Raw genomic sequence first — 17,140 nt, 5'->3', positions numbered from 1 at the left:
ATATACCCCATTTTAGCTACAGTATAGTTATAGATTTATATGGTGTAAACTGCCCTGTGATCCTTGGATGAAGGATGGTATATAAATTCTAATAATAATAATAATAATAATAATAGATTTATAGGTGCTAAAATGCATATTCTAGATTTGCATTAGTCAATGTTAATCCCATGGAAGTGGCATATGTTAACCTAGAACACCTTCCTAAATGGTGTATCAGCTACCCCGTTTAATCCTAGGCCATCAACACATGTAAAACCCTTCTTCCATAAGTAGGCTCAGGTTATAGAGATGTGTAAATAAACCATATACAGTGGTACCCCGCAAGACGAACGCCTCGCAAGACGGAAAACCCGCTAGACGAAAGGGTTTTCCGTTTTGGAGGCGCTTCGCAAAACGAATTTCCCTATGGGCTTGCTTCGCAAGACGAAAGCCCATAGGGAAATCTCCGGGGACCTCTTTTAAATGCTAGCGGTGGGGAGCAAAGCCTTTTCCCCCCCTCCGGCCTTCAGAAGAGGTCCAGGAAGGCTGGCGGGGCCCGAAAGGCTTTGCTCCCCAGCGCCAGCATTTTAAAAGCAGTCCGGGATAGCAAGGAAGCGCTTGTAGTCTTAGGCCTGAGAAGGGGCAAATAAAGCCGAACACTTCCCACAAGACAGTGGGAACTTTTTAGTTCTGGCTTTATCTGGCTTATGTTCAGGCCTTTCAAAATGGAAGGGGATTTGACAGAATATAGTTTGCAAATGAACTTGCAAAGAATGATTTGAGAGGAGAGGTCACATTAAGGTTGCTGCTAATATGTAGTGTTATTTATGTGTTACAAATACTAACACAGGATGTATCTACCTAAATAGTCTTTTAACACAGAACTGAAAAAGCAGTCACATTCTCCACAACCTAAACAAATATTTTCCAGTTAGTAAGTGCTAGTCTGTCCTGAAATCAAATTGTGTAACTAGTGTTTTCCTCTCTGCCCTTCATGACCTGCAGAAACTTCCACTGATGATGGAACTAATTTGTTTTCAGTTGCTTCAGATGGTGGGACATGAACCAATGGATTCAAATGACAAGCAAAAGTATTTAGAGTAAATATTAGGAAAACTTTCTGGTGGCACAAGCTGATTGACAGTGGAACAGGCTGCCTCAGAAGGTGGTAGACTCTCCTTTGTTATAGTTGGGGGTTTTTTTTAGCAGAGCCTGGATGACCACCTACCAGCAATGCTGTAGTAGTGAGTGTCTTGCATCAGTGGGGGAATTGGATTACATGATCTTTGAGGTCTCTTCCATCTTTGATTATGGTTCTATGAAAGAGAATAGAAAAAAAACAACAATCTGACTAAAGATGCATCTGCACAATAGTTTTGAAGGTTATCCAATGTGCATCAGATACCATGGTCCACAATCACAGAAGACATCAGCTTGTTCTTGTCTATACATATCAAAGATAGGAGATTTGGGTAGATCATAGGATAAGGTCAAGAAGTTTGCAAGGCAGCATTCATGCTTATGGAATGAGAAAGAAGCTACCTGCCTCTTCCCAGTCTCAGCTTTGTCCTCTTTCCAAATCACTTTGCAGTGAAATTACTTTGCAGACATGTCCCGAGATACTGTTATGTCACACAGCAGCACTGCAACAAGAGGCTCTGAACACAACCAAGCTCCACCTCATAGAACACACTCTTCTTTGAATTCAGAGCGCAGGCTAGCCAGATAGTAGCTGATGTTACCATTTACTTTGTTTGGAAAGAAGGACTTGTATACTTCCAAACTGAACTAGGCTCTGGCCAGAAATCAGAGCCTGAGATATGCTCATACTAATCTACAGGGAAGCCTGGAACTCTTCCTACTGAGGGTTAAGGTCCACATGATGGGCAGGAAATACTGCAGGATTTGACATCATTAATAGCATTGCTCAAATGCAGAGCTTTAATATTACAGAGTACTACTTGTAATTCATTGTGTGCCCAGAGTTAATGATATCACATCCCTCTATTTAATTATATTGAAACAGTGTTGTCAATGGCAATAGTCCTAATATCCAGTTAGCATAAAAAAGAACTCCTATGAATAGTGGAAATTTCTAAGTAACAAAATGCAATGTTTTAAAAATTCAACAACTTTTGTTATTATATACTCTCCAAATCAGAAAAATATTAGCTCTCTCAAATGCAATCAAGGCAAATCAAACATGAATAGAATAGAATAGATTCTTTATTGTCATTACACAAGTGCAACATTGTACAAAGTGCAACGAAATTGGATGCCATCCCTTAAAACATCAAAAGCAAAACAACAACAACAACCAAACAAACCACATTCCAGCCACACCCACACCACACCCATCAAACTCCCAGGTCACACTATCGAGTTACAGCATTCAAAAAGGCCACAGCTCTTGGATAGAAACTGTTTTTCAGTCTATTTGTCTTTGACTTGATGTTTCTATATCTCCTGCCAGAAGGCAGTAGTGCAAACAGACCGTGTCCCGGGTGAGATGAATCCTGCAGGATGTTATTTGCCTTCCTAAGACAACGGGAACCGTACAGTTCTTCCAAAGATGGGAGAGGATGACCAATAATCCTTTGGGCTGTGGTTATGACCTTCTGGAGCACCTTCCTCTTCCTAGCTGTACAACCGGAGAACCAAGCACAAATACAGTATGTAAGAATGCTCTCTATGGAGCCTCGGTAGAAGCACACCAGCAGTCTCTCACTCAGATTGTTCTTCTTTAAAAGTCTGAGGAAATAAATTCTCTGCTGGGCCTTCTTCACCAGAGCAGTGGTATGTGCGCTCCAAGTCATGCCCTGATCGATAGCTACTCCCAAAAACCTGAATTCCGCCACCCTCTCCACCCGTTCCCCGTTGATATACAAGGGCTGAATGTCCGCCTTTTTTCCCCTGTAATCCACCACCAATTCCTTGGTCTTAGCCGTATTAAGAGCCAGATTGTTCTCTCCACACCAAACACAGAGCCGCTCCACCTCGTCCCGATAGGCGGACTCATCCCCTCCTGAAATGAGCCCCACCACCGTAGTGTCATCAGCAAACTTGATGATTTTGTTGCTGGAATAGAAGGCTGTACAGTCATACGTATAGAGAGTGTAGAGCAGGGGACTCAACACACAACCCTGTGGTGAGCCGGTGTTAAGGCTAAGGGCTGTGGACATGTGTGACCCTACTCTAACCCTCTGAGAACGTTCTGACAAAAAATCCAAAACCCAGAGACAGGTGGAGTTGGAGAGTCCAATCGCCTCTAGCTTGGACACCAGTCTATGGGGGAGGATAGTGTTAAAAGCAGAGCTAAAATCCACAAACAGCAGCCTCACATAACTCCCCGGCTGCTCCAGATGGGACAGAGCAGCATGGAGAGTGGTATTGATGGCGTCTTCTGTGGATCTATTTGCTCTGTATGCAAACTGGTAGTTGTCAAAAGTTGATGGAAGACAGGAAATAATGTGACGGCGCACCAGTTTCTCAAAACACTTCATGATGATTGGAGTCAGTGCAACTGGTTTGACAGACTATGGTTTGTTCTCAACGTACTACTTTCAATCTATACTGATTCTAGACCCTACCATCTATAACACGGGTGTCAAACACAAGGCCCGCGGGCCAAATCCGGCCCGCCAGACCTCGTCATGTGGCCCGTGGCATCAAGGGCGAGGAAGCGAGCTTCTCATCCTTTTTACTGGTCCCGACCCAGATTTTAGGGTCCGCACTCCGGCGGAGGCTCTCTGCCTTTCTAAAAAGTGACCCACGCAAACAGCCTTCCCTGCCTGCTTGCAGACAGGGCTCCAACCGAAGCGCCCCGTCGGCGCTGCCTACCGGCCAGTCCCACAACTTTCGCCTGCCTCGCGGGCCGGGCAAAGAGGCTTTCTGCTCGCTCGGTCCAGTCCGGGGCTCGCTGCGGCGGAGGCGGTCCCGCGAAGCTGAGCTCGGAGCCGGCTGCCTCCGCCCCTCGAAGCCTCCCAGGCACGGCTGCTTGAGGGGGCGGGTTGCGCGCGCGGCAACTTTTGGAGCGCGAGGGAGCCGCGAGGGCAGGGAGCGAGAGCCACGCTTGGGACGCCGCTCGCTCACTCGCTCGGGCCGCAAGAAGAGGCCACTGCGGCACTGCAGCTGGCGAGGAGATGGCTGGGGGCGCGGACGGCGGGGCCAGGGGCTGGCTGGGGGTCGCCCTGGTGGATAAGTAGCGGGGCCGGCAGGCGGGGAAGGGAACGGCGGAGGCGAGTGGAGAGCGGGGACCCAGCGCAGGTCTTGCCACAGGCGGCGCGCCCCTGCTGGGCTGGAAGAGGCGAAGCTGCTGCCAGTTCAGCTGCGCAGAGTGGGGTGGAGGGAGGCGGGCGGGCGGTGTGCCACACCGCAAAGCAGGGGCGCCTCCCACCCCGAAGAGGACCGCGCCAGCATCTGGGCAGCTGGAGCAAAGTGGGAGCCTGCCAGCAACTTGGCTGCGGGAGCCTGGCTACGAAACACCGCCCCCCTCCCCACGCCAACACATCGGCTTTCTCTGGGCCGGAGGACTTGGCAGATAGCCCCCTCCCCGGGAGCAACTGCAGCAGCTCGGGGCCCCAGCAGGACATCCTGGCCACCTGCGCTCGCGGTGCCGCTGGGGCTCCCTTGCAAGGAAGAAACTGCTGCTACCCAAACTGCAGCTCCGTATCCTCCGACTCCTGAGTGCGGCGGCAGGGCGGGGGGAGGCAACATTTGCTTCTGCTCTGCTCTGTTGGGACAGGCTCCTGTCTCCTTCCCGTTGGAGCTCCAGTCTGCCTGGAAGCCCATCTCGTCATCTTTTTAAAAAATCATTATTATTTCTTCTTCTATTCTTATTTAAAATCGTACTGGAATAGGTATATTAAATAGTGTATAGGTTCAAGACAACACACACCAGTGCCTAAGGAAAAATAACTCTGATAAAGTCCTACAGATACAACCGGCCCTTTGAGGGGGACCAAACTGTTGATGTGGCCCCCGATGAATTTGAGTTTGACACCCCTGATCTATAAGGATCGGAATGGTTATTTGATATGTGTTTGAAAACCCTCTCTTTGATTAGGTTATCCACATCTTTTCCTCCCTGCATATGCCCCAAGTGAATGAAGTAGGAAGTGGTGATTGTGATCTTGGTAAAAGGCCACCCATAACATCATTAGACATGAGTATCTCTATCTGTTTTCAAATGGGCACACTGTAGGGTAATACAGAATGAATCTGCAATGAGCTTTTATTTTCTAAATGAAACCAGTTTCTCAATAAGCACATTTCAATGGAAACATATGCAATAGATCTAGATTTTTTGTGGACTACAAAGGAAAAAAAAGTATTCAGTCTCCATCAGTTCTGGAACAAAATGTTGTGTGTACATAGCCACCGTCTGTGCAATTATCCCTGGATCAACAGAAACTCTAAGCAACAATTCTTCCATCTTCTCTGGATTCAGATTCAGCTAGCCCATCACTGTGTTCCAGCTCTGCTTTAGGACCTAACCTGCCCATTCCCTCTGATCAAATGGAGAAGAGAGATAGAGACACGTATCATCAACCTCCCAAAGCTCTAACTTCATGCAGCAATTTCATGTACATGTTGAATAGCACATGTAGCACAGGGGGAGAAGATGGATCACTGTGGGGGTCCACATGCCAATGTTTATGGGAAACAGCATCCCTTTCTGAGACCAACCAGACAAAAAGGACCAGAGCCACTGAAACACAGGACTTCACAGTCCAATGCAGACAAGATAGCTCAGAAGGATGCCATGGTGAATGGTAACAAAAGCCACCCACATATTCCAGAGAATCAAGAATAACTATATCTCCAATCCGTATCTGTCCATCATTTCCTGTGTCCATCTTATGTCCCTGAGAACATAAATAACTACAAAAGTCACAGACCAAAATTGAAATAAGCTAAGGAAAGGTTTTCAGTTCTATGTCAAGAGACCACTTAGGGTTACTGTGACAAGCCTATGACCACAGATAGAAACAATATGATATAGCTCTGCTTTCTGATTTCTCAAAACATGCTGGTATGCTTCTTGGAAACCCATAGGTGATATCCAATGTCATGTGAGCAGACATGATTCCTCCATGGAATCCTCGTGCCCTCCAATCTACTCCAGAGGGCCCGCCAACTTTCTGGCAAATATCTGGGAGATGCATAAATAAAAGTCCACTTTATTTGTGGATACAGTTGTGTACTATCCCTTGTTGTCTTTGATCATGGTAGCCAGGTTTACATATTACACAATTTACTTACTCTATTTTAAGGCAGATACATGCTCCCATTCCTATCAATAATATCATAGCAAGGACAAGTTGCTATCTGGCGTAACCAGGAATGAAATAAATAAAAGCAATAGACTCCAAATTATATTACTCCAAAGTTTTATAGCTAACACTTTCTGCTGAGCAGAGGGAACTCCCACTTTTGCTCAATGCAAAGTGACTCTAAGATATCACATCAAATGTGCTGCCAGCAGAGCAAAAGTGATATGTATGATTCACTTACTTTGCTCCAGGCATTTAGGCTGAAGGAAGCTGATGCATAATTAAATAATCTTTTTTTTTTTTTGCTTCCCTCTGTATAGTAACAGCTTTACTTTTACATGGTTTCGTGCTTTGATGTAAAGTATGCAGTTTATCTAGACAGACCACAATTAAACATGTAGGAAATACCTCACATGCTGATATGATGCCATATGTAATGCAAGAAAGAGTATCACAACTACACAAATAGAACCCTGTAACAAATCAATGCAGTACTGAGAACTCCTTTTCAGGATTCTAGTCAGTCACACACTTACATATGGGATACTCCTATCCCTGCCCTCCACTTCTGTTTCCCAACTGATAGTCAACATTCTGTGGCTACTGTTCCAGGTCAGTCCACTCTGAGTTATATTCTGATGGAATTACAAACTTGGTGGATCATGGAAATGCTGTGGATTTCAGTAAGCCTTTTGATTTCAGTAAGCCTCTTGATTTCAGTAAGCCTCTTGACAATGTCCCCCAGCATATTATTGCGAGGAAGTTAGTAAAATGTGGGTTGAACAAGGTAACTCTTAGGTGGCTTTGTAGCTGGTTGACTGACCAAACCCAAAAAGTACTCATTAATGGTTCCTCATCAGCCTGGGAAAAAGAACATGGTGATATATTACTGTGCCAAAATACTGGTGGAAGAGACTTGGTACTGTGATAGGAATTTTATGGTTTTAGATATATGGCAACGTTCATAACCACACGTACATAGATCAGCACAGGAAAGACAAACCTGGAACCATTTTGATTCCTAAACTGACCAAATCCTTTCTCTGCAAGGTTAAACTGGAAAAGCCTCCCCATTGTCTTTCCTCACAAATCCTGTCTCAAGGATATGTCTGTTTGAATAAGGTGTGAGCCTGTGACCTGGCCCAGGAAATAAGTATTTTACCACTACAAAAGAATGGCCAGGCTCCCCAGGAAATCCAATCAAGTAACTTGCCAGACAGGAGATAAACTGTGACAGGAGAAAAACAACATTAAAATTTCTGTGATGTAGGTGAGATGTATCTGAGGGGTGGTCTTAGGTTACACCCCTTCTGTGATGTATGCATAATGTTTCTGGGGGTGGTCTTGATCCAGAGGATGGGAATTTCAAAAGTCTTTATAAGCCATTGCACAGCATTTTTTGGGGTCCTCTTCCTCTCCTGCGTGTGAGGGGAGTACCCTGTTGCAACAGATTAATAAAGATCAGGCTTACTAGCTGCTTTGCTTCTCAATATTCTCTGGTTGGCCTCTGTTATTTTCTCCTACCAATAGAGAACCTATGTAAGGACTCTATATGGGCTCTTGGATACCCCATAAGGGAAAAGGGCATATTTTTATTTACAACAGTACAACCATTCCCTCTGATTAGAAGCTGTCAATCACAAAAGAGTTATCCAACTCCCGTCCCTCCAGCCTGGCATAAAAGTCACCCCTACTTTCACAGGATGAAAGTGTGTCTGCAAAAAGTTAAGCCTATCTTCACAGTTTTTTAAAGGTCCCTAAAGTCAAATGGTCCTGAACTACTTTGTAGAGCTCTGCTTCAGTTGGGGCACTTCAGAGAGACCCTGCTTTGGCCAAGCCTCAAATCTGTCTAAAATGTCCCACTTCAATTTGGGATTCAGGGCTTGTCTGGGTCTGATGCATACTCCTACTAGAAACTAACCTTCAGCTAGTATTGCTGGTAAGTGGCCAGGTTCATTTATTAACTTGGCGGCCACATTCTAGGACAGTTGCAGTTTTCAATCACTTTTCAAAGGCAGCTAAAACATAGTGTGTTGTAGTACTCATACTTCTATAGTAGTTTTTATTTTTTTAAAAAAAGCATTTAAGTGTCATTCTGATAATCAGTGATGTCAAGCTTGTCTGCCAATGCTTGCGATGAACAAATGTGTTTCACAACTCAACAAACTGTTTGTAGATCACTTGCTGGCAGTCTGCAGACAGATGGATGGCAATATACCTGCTGATTCATCAATTAACTGGGCACAGCAAAAACTTTTCTATTCACAATGATCCAGGAGGGCTCTTCTGTTCTTACTCTGTATGAGCTGAAGTATCTTATATTGTAAAGAAAACCCAAATCTATCATCAGAGATTGGTGATGGAGGAATTCAGCAAGTTCTTGCCATTCCTGAGAGGTGCTGAGTTTCATACTGGATCAGCAGCTAAATATAAATAGCCGACATGGCAGAGAACAAAGGACAGGTAGGCAGAGGGTATGTACCATTTTGGGTTGCACTTGAAAGTTCTATACAAATATGAGTTTACGATTAACTCATATTTGATGAAACTGAGCACCGTGGGGCTTCTGAGTAAGTCTGCAAGTGACTAAGACTGCAATCCTATACATACTTACCTAGGAGTAAGGCCCACTAAACACAATGGAACTTACTTTTGAGTAAACATGTGCAGGATTGTGCTGCATGTCCCATTCGAAACAATGGGAAAATTTAGTTGGGGAAAACTTAGTTTAAATGTTCTCATTGGATTTTAGAAGTGACTCGTTTTAGTTGGATCAGAACCTCAAAGGGGTTGTGGAGGGAACCATGGTGGTATTTTTCTTATTAAAAGAGCTGTGATGGTAAAACAAAACAAATTAAGTTGGTTATTTTCTGACTAAGAGCATGAGCTGGAAAGCGATCCTGCTTCCTGAGCCAGGCAAATAGTAATATGCAAATATTTAATTATGATGATAATCTTATTGTCCTGGGGTAAATTGTGGGGGAGGATGGGAATAACTAGAAATTTGATGCAAGAGATATTTGAGTGGATTTGATAACGAAAACAAAGCATCTACAGGTATTCGCCTGCACATACTAGAAGTATGGGCCAGATTCCAAACATTTTATTGTCAAACATAAATACAGCATTAATTTCATTCCTCTTTGAGTGGTTTTCCTTTTTAACCATTCATAATATCTATGGTGAAATGCCCTTTTGGGGTTCTTCACAATTGCCACCCTGTTGCTGATACACCTTTTCTGGGGAAAGGTATCATAGAGGGTGGTCAGGGCATAGCTGCAGGCACTCTTGGATGAGACTGATTTTCTAGATCCATTTCAATCTGAATTCAGGCCTGTACATATATACAGGGAGAGAGATGGGGGGGGGTGACCCTGTTGATCTCTCAGTGACCTTTGATACCATTGACCACAGTATTCTACTGGATTGGCTCTGTGAGATGGGAGTGCAGAATACTGTGTTACACTGGCTCTGTTGCTCCTACCTACAGGACTGATTCCAGGGCATGGGCAATTGCCCTTTGGCCTGCTGGGAGTTGTTTTGCAGGGTGCCACAGGGCACTATTTTGTCCCCTATGCTTCATTAGTACAAGGATGACACATAGATCTGTGTCTGTAGCATCTGAATCAGGAGGTGCCGTGCAAGTCACAAACTAATCCCTGGTCTCAATAATAATTGTCTGGATGAGAGCCAATAAACTGAAATTAAATCCAAGAAAGACAAGAGGCCACGTGGGCAAGTAGTTTCCAGGTCTGGGAAATTGGTCAGTTCCTTGCTCTGAATGGGATTGCACTCCCCCCTGAAAGAATAGGTGTGTAATTTGGGGGGAATCCTAGATCCAGCATTGTCACTGAAGGCTCAAGTGTCTTTAGTCACTAGGACTCTAGCTGGTATGCTAGCTACAACTGTTCCTGGACAGGGCTAGCTAGGCAACAGTGATCCATGTAGTGGTAACCTCTAGACTGGATTACTTTAATGCACTTTACATGAGGCTGCCCTTGAGAAAATAAGAGCTTCTTGGGTCAGGCCAATGGCCCATCTAGTCCAGTATCTTCTTCTCACAGTGGCCAATGGGAAGCCTGCAAGCAGGACTAGAGGACAATAGCATGTTCCCCTCCTGTGGTCTCCAGCCAGTGGCATTCAGAAGCACACTACCTATGACTGTGAAGGCAGCATAGCCATCATGGCTAGAAAGCACTGATAGCCTGATCCTCCGTGAAATTGTCTAATCTTCTATTAAAGTCATCCAAGTTGGTGGCTCTCACTGTCTCCTGTGGGAGCAAACTCCGCAGTTTAACAATACACTGTGTGAAGAAATACCATCTTTTGTCTGCACTTGCATTTGATTGGGAAGCTGCAGATAGGACAAAATACTGCTGCATGGTCACTCTCTGGGGCATCTTAGAATCATAGAATCATAGGAGTTGGAAGAGACCACAAGGGCCATCGAGTCCAACCCCCTGCCAAGCAGGAAACACCATCAGAGCACTCCTGACATATGGTTGTCAAGCCTCTGCTTAAAGACCTCCAAAGAAGGAGACTCCACCACACTCCTTGGCAGCAAATTCCACTGTCGAACAGCTCTTACTGTCAGGAAGTTCTTCCTAATGTTTAGGTGGAATCTTCTTTCTTGTAGTTTGAATCCATTGCTCCGTGTCCGCTTCTCTGGAGCAGCCGAAAACAACCTTTCTCCCTCCTCTATGTGACATCCTTTTATATATTTGAACATGGCTAATATACCGTATTTTTCGCCCTATAAGACGCACTTTTTCCCCTCCAAAAATGAAGGGGAAATGTGGGTGCGTCTTATGGGGCGAATGCAGGCTTTCGCTGAAGCCTGGAGAGCGAGAGCGGTAGGTGCGCACCGACCCCTCTCGCTCTCCAGGCTTCGCGGACCTCTCCTCAAGCAGCGGGAACGTTCCCACTGCTTGGGGAGAGTTGCCGGCATCCCGAAGCCTGCAAGCGCTGATCCCAGCACGTGCAGGCTTCGCGGACTTCTCCCCAAGCAGCGGGAACGTTCCCACTGCTTGGGGAGAGTTGCCGGCATCCCGAAGCCTGCAAGCGCTGATCCCAGCACGTGCAGGCTTCGCGGATCTCCCCCCAAGCAGCGGGAACGTTCCCACTGCTTGGGGAGAGTTGCAGGCATCCCGAAGCCTGCAAGCGCTGATCCCAGCACGTGCAGGCTTCGCGGATCTCTCCCCAAGCAGCGGGAACGTTCCCACTGCTTGGGGAGAGTTGCAGGCATCCCGAAGCCTGCAAGCGCTGATCCCAGCACGTGCAGGCTTCGCGGATCTCTCCCCAAGCAGCGGGAACGTTCCCACTGCTTGGGGAGAGTTGCAGGCATCCCGAAGCCTGCAAGCGCTGATCCCAGCACGTGCAGGCTTCGCGGATCTCTCCCCAAGCAGCGGGAACGTTCCCACTGCTTGGGGAGAGTTGCAGGCATCCTGAAGCCTGCAAGCGCTGATCCCAGCACGCGCAGGCTTCGCGGATCTCTCCCCAAGCAGCGGGAACGTTCCCACTGCTTGGGGAGAGTTGCCGGCATCCCGAAGCCTGCGCGCGCTGATCCCAGCACGCGCAGGCTTCGCGGATCTCTCCCCAAGCAGCGGGAACGTTCCCACTGCTTGGGGAGAGTTGCAGGCATCCCGAAGCCTGCGCGCGCTGATCCCAGCACGCGCAGGCTTCGCGGATCTCTCCCCAAGCAGCGGGAACGTTCCCACTGCTTGGGGAGAGTTGCCGGCATCCCGAAGCCTGCGCGCGCTGATCCCAGCACGCGCAGGCTTCGCGGATCTCTCCCCAAGCAGCGGGAACGTTCCCACTGCTTGGGGAGAGTTGCAGGCATCCCGAAGCCTGCGCGCGCTGATCCCAGCACGCGCAGGCTTCGCGGATCTCTCCCCAAGCAGCGGGAACGTTCCCACTGCTTGGGGAGAGTTGCAGGCATCCCGAAGCCTGCGCGCGCTGATCCCAGCACGCGCAGGCTTCGCGGATCTCTCCCCAAGCAGCGGGAACGTTCCCACTGCTTGGGGAGAGTTGCAGGCATCCCGAAGCCTGCAAGCGCTGATCCCAGCACGTGCAGGCTTCGCGGATCTCTCCTCAAGCAGCGGGAACCACCGCTGGGCTCCCACGGCTTGCAGAGAGCTGCCTGTTTGGGGGCTGGGGTCGGGGGAAGCTCGGGCTGCCCCAGCCCCGCGCCTGGGGGGGAAATAATTTTTTCCCTTTATTTCCCCCCCAAAAAACTAGGTGCGTCTTATGGGCCGGAGCGTCTTATGGGGCGCAAAATACGGTATATCTTATCAGGAACATGTGACACTTCTGTTGATAGTGATGCACTGGCTGCCAATCTGCTACTAAGCTAGGTTCAAGGTTATACTACCGATGCATAAAGCCCTATGCAATTCTGAACAACAGAATCTGAGAAACTGCCCCAGTCATTTACATTTGTGGAGGAGCATCTGTTGATGGTGACATACACCTTTGCAGTAAGGCATGAAGTGACTTTAGCACTGTGGCACCTGCTCTCTGTAATTCCCTTTCTTCAAAAGTGAAGCAACCCCAATATTTGTTAGTGTTTTCAATATCCATTGAAAACTTTTCTTTTCTCAGGAGCCTTCTCAAATTAGATAGTTTTTAATTTTTGTTGATTTATGTGTTTTAATACTATTTTATTATCTATGTTTTATATTCAGATATTTTCTGAATTCTGATAAATTCTGAAACAAACAAAAACCAGCACTGGTCCTGCCTGCCCTGCCCTGCTGTGATACTAAAGTGTTTGGCCCTAGTAGGATTAAGGAGATTTTTGCTTCACTTCAGGCAGCAAAATGTCTTGGGCCAGCACTACATGTAATCCTTGCACTGTTATAAAAAGGAAAAGGTAAAGGACCCCTGACAGTTAAGTCCAGTCGCAAATGACTCTGGGGTTGCAGCGTTCATCTCGCTTTACAGGCCGAGGGAGCTGGCATTTGTCCGCAGAGTTTTTCCGGGTCGTGTGGCCAGCATGACTTAAGCTGCTTCTGGCGCAACCAGAGCAGTGCACGGAAATGCCGTTTACCTTCCCGCCGGAGCGGTACCTATTTATCTACTTGCACTTTTGGTGTTCTTTCTTTTGGCAGGAGTTGGGACCCAGCAACGGGAGCTCACCCCGTCGTGGGGATTTGAACCGCCGACCTTCTGATTGGCAAGCCCAAGAGGCTCAGTGGTTTAGAACACAGCGCCACCCGCATCCCATGGGTGCACTGTTATACCTACCACTAAATATAGGTGAATGTGTAGGGGAAAGATCAGGACTCAGAACCTGCAGGCCATGTTTACAGTGAGGATGTGCACAAACATAGAATGTCAGCACAATGCGCAGTGATGTAGCTGCAGAGCAGCAATTAGGCAAAGCCTGATGGAAAATCCATATTCCAATCTACTGCAAGTCAGTATTAATTAGACAGCAAAACAGATGGTCATGGTTACAGTCTGGTATCATTATATTGCCATGGCTATTCACTGCAAAAGCTTCATAAACATTTTTCCTCTTGTCTGGTCATTTTATATGCACTTTAAGGAATATTTAATAAGGCATTAAAACAAACCTCCCTCACTAATCTGGAATAATTGGTTCAAGATACATAACTGAACAGTCATGATCTTATGCCAATTCCTCCATTATATATGGACTTGTCAGAATTCAAAAAACCACTAAAAGTGGTTCATGCTGTGTGAATACACACACAGGCGCACACACGATCCCCAAATTAATTCTGCAAAAGCACAATATTAGCATTTAAAGGTTTCAGATTACACATTATTTGTACTGTATGTAGGGCACCTTTAAGGAGCTCAGGGCAACATGTATTCCATTTCCCCCCTCAAAGACTTCGTGTGGTAAATTAGGCTGAAGGGTGTGTGAGGGAGAATGCAAAGAGAGTAAGTCAACACGGGTACAAAACGGCACTTTGATTCCCTCTTGTTAAGACTTCTGGGATGAGATAGACAGATAATATGCCATATTCAGTGGTCAGTTTAAGGGTTGATCAGGGAGTTGATTCCAGGTCTTATCCGCCTGATGTCAGCACTTCGCTTTCTAACAGCTACCAGAACGGTGTTGCCCTCTGCCCCCAGCCCACCCCTATGTGACTGGGAGCTTTGATGGGGACAAGTCCCATTGGCACCAATGGGAACTTTTTTCTAAGGTCCTTAGTTACACTGGGGAGGGCAATTTCCATTCCAATTATGACATATCTTGGGTGGGGTGGGAGAGTGAAAATTGTTTCTTTTTTAGACTCCTCAGTTCCTGTAATTAGTTCGGGAAAAACAAAATATGTTCCAAGGCATTGTATTATTGACACAAGACTTGCGATAGCACAAGATAAGATGCACGTTCCAACTGAAGCAGGGAAGAAATCCTGCTCACGCTATTATCAGTGTTCTAGAGAGAGTGATTAGACATTCACTGCTGAAGGGTAAAGGACAAGTTGATGATACCTGAAGACTGACAACTGACTTTTACTTTATTTTTTAAATTAAAATTTTCCAGATTGCCTTGTTTATAACAGAAAAGCTTGGCCATTACATGTATTTTGCCATTTTTGTAAACCAGAGAGAAATTAGGAAGCAGTTGATATGGAGGGGGCTGGAGATTATAAACACACAGACATTATAACCAGCTTGAAATAATTTTGACAGCCTTAAAGGAAGGAGCACAATGGCATCACTTAACTCCTATCACAAGCTGACTTCTATTTTTGGAAGAAACTAAGGTCCTACTGAGATACAGCTCTGATAATACAGGCTAGACCAGCAGCTTGTAAATGGAATACTCTTTCCTTACATACTTTTGTGGCTTAAATTTTCATATGTTTTAGTAAAACCTGCCTATATTTTACAGGACTCAAAATACTAATACTAATGCCTAAGATGAAAAAGAAGGAAAGCATTGTCAGGAGCAGCCAAAGTTGGAGGGAGTTGGATTTGGGAAGCAGTAAGATACTTTTGTTGAGTATTTATAGAACATACTGTATTTTTCCGTGTATAAGACAATGCTTTTTGCTAAAAAAAATTGGGTGTCGTCTTACACACGGATATTGAATACAGAGGGCGGATGTGCGATTAATGGCAGCAGCAAGCAGGAGATTGGCAGCAGCGATTGGTGGGTGATTGGTGGCTGCAGTAAGGCCTGTTGACGATTGGCTGTGCCTGTGGCAATTGGGTAGGCGATTGGCGGCTGTGGTGAGGCGGGTAGATGACTGGCGGCTGCAGCAAGTGGGCGGGTGGGCTGTTGGTGGGGGTGAGCAAGCAGACAATTGGTGGCCACTGCAAGGTGTGCAATTGGCAGTGGCTGTGGCAAGCGATTGGCAGTGGCGGGCAGGCGGGTGAGCGATTGGAGGAAGTGACCTCCCCCCCCCCAAAAAAGCTAAACAACTTAATTTCTTAATTTTGGGTTAAAATAAATAGGGATCGTCTTATACATGGGGGCGACTTATACAGAGAAAAATACGGTAAAATACTGAAGGTAAGTCGCACTGAACTCAATGGAGCTCCTGAGTCACAATGTATAGGATTGCACTGCACATCACTCTTATTGCAACAGAACAGTTATGAGTGTATAACCCTCCCACAAACTGACTGCACTGCAAAATTTGGAGAAGTGTAGATTTCAAAGGATAGTTATGTTTCAGTTGGCATTTTGTTTCTGAAACTGCAAATTAGGTTAATTTTAAATTAAAATTCTTAGCAAACTGAATTTCTTCCCCACCCCTAGATATACATAGGACTGTGCAGTAAATCCTAGATCTATCCAACAGTGGCCTTTAAATATTGCTGTGAAAACCACCTTCATAAACCAATGATATCTGTCCATTCTTTTATCATGTATACCAAGAACTACAATGTTTATTCTTGTAATACTTTTGGCTATTCTTTTTGGGTCATACCTTCCTAAACCTTTTTCTGTTTGGGTTCCAATATACAGGTACAAAGGTGAGTAAGATTATATTTGCTGCCTGCCTGAAAGATATCTTGCTTAATACCAGGTTAAGCATTGCTAAGGAGGGAGTTCCAACCTCTTGACTGGCACAGTCATGCATGGAAATAAGTATTTGTATTGGAAGTCAAAGTGCTAAGGAGTATGTTTAGGATCACAGGTAGGCAGAACAACTCAGCAACAGCTTGGGAAGAGCTAGTCCCAATATGTATTTGTCCAGTAACTAATGCAATATACATGGACATCTTATACATTTCCGAGCACAATTCAAAGTGTTGGTGCTGACCTTTAAAGCCCTAAATGGTCTCGGTCCTGTATACCTGAAGGAGCGTCAAGATTGTAGTGTGTGTGTGTGTGTGTGTGTGTGTGTGTGTGTGTGAAGGCTTTAACCCCTTGCCTTCACCACAGTCCCCCTGCAACCCCCATCCCATGCCTGCTACTCACAATGGGCATCAGTTGGAACTTTTTTTCCATTACAAATAGGAGGTAAAGCAGTCAATTCCAATCAGAACTACAACAAGGGCAGAGAACCAAAGTGCACCATGCTATTTCGCAGTCCCACTATGCTGGCTACTAGTTGAAGAAAAAACAGCTGTGCACAACCAAACTACATTACTATGTCTAGTTTTGCCCTAAGATAACGTGCATTGATGGAATGCCATTAATTCAATGGGACTGCAACAGCATAAATAGGGGCTGAGAATCACCATCTCTGTAATTTATATCACTGTAAGAAGATCATGTTGCATGACTTTCTCTGCACAAAAGTTACTTAATTGCATCGCTGAAAGAATGTCAAGGCAAGAGGTACATTATAGGAAAGATACTGAAGGTTAGAAGATTTGCTTGGGTTAGGACTTTGGTAAACCACGAATTCCCAAATGTTAAATTAGGACTGCAAGAATGACAGGGATGA

The 17,140-nt window shown here is 45.8% G+C and overlaps 1 protein-coding gene across 3 annotated transcripts in view; it reads right to left on the bottom strand.

Moving 5' to 3' along the window:
- NGF (nerve growth factor) overlaps positions 1-17,140 on the bottom strand; it is a 52,395-nt gene that overhangs the window by 22,597 nt on the left and 12,658 nt on the right. The window contains exon 2 of one of the 3 annotated variants that reach the window (XM_081194791.1): positions 1,211-1,298. The exons of the other annotated variants lie outside the window; for them this stretch is intronic. The gene's annotated coding sequence lies outside the window, so the exon portion shown is untranslated. The remainder of the gene's footprint in view (positions 1-1,210; positions 1,299-17,140) is intronic. 3 annotated transcript variants of the gene reach the window in all.

This window comes from Podarcis bocagei, assembly GCF_964188305.1.
Source record: "Podarcis bocagei genome assembly, chromosome: 5".
NCBI classification, from domain to species: Eukaryota; Metazoa; Chordata; class Lepidosauria; order Squamata; family Lacertidae; genus Podarcis; species Podarcis bocagei.
The sequence above is the reverse complement of the archived record's forward strand: the minus strand, read 5'-3'. Positions and strand labels throughout refer to the sequence as shown.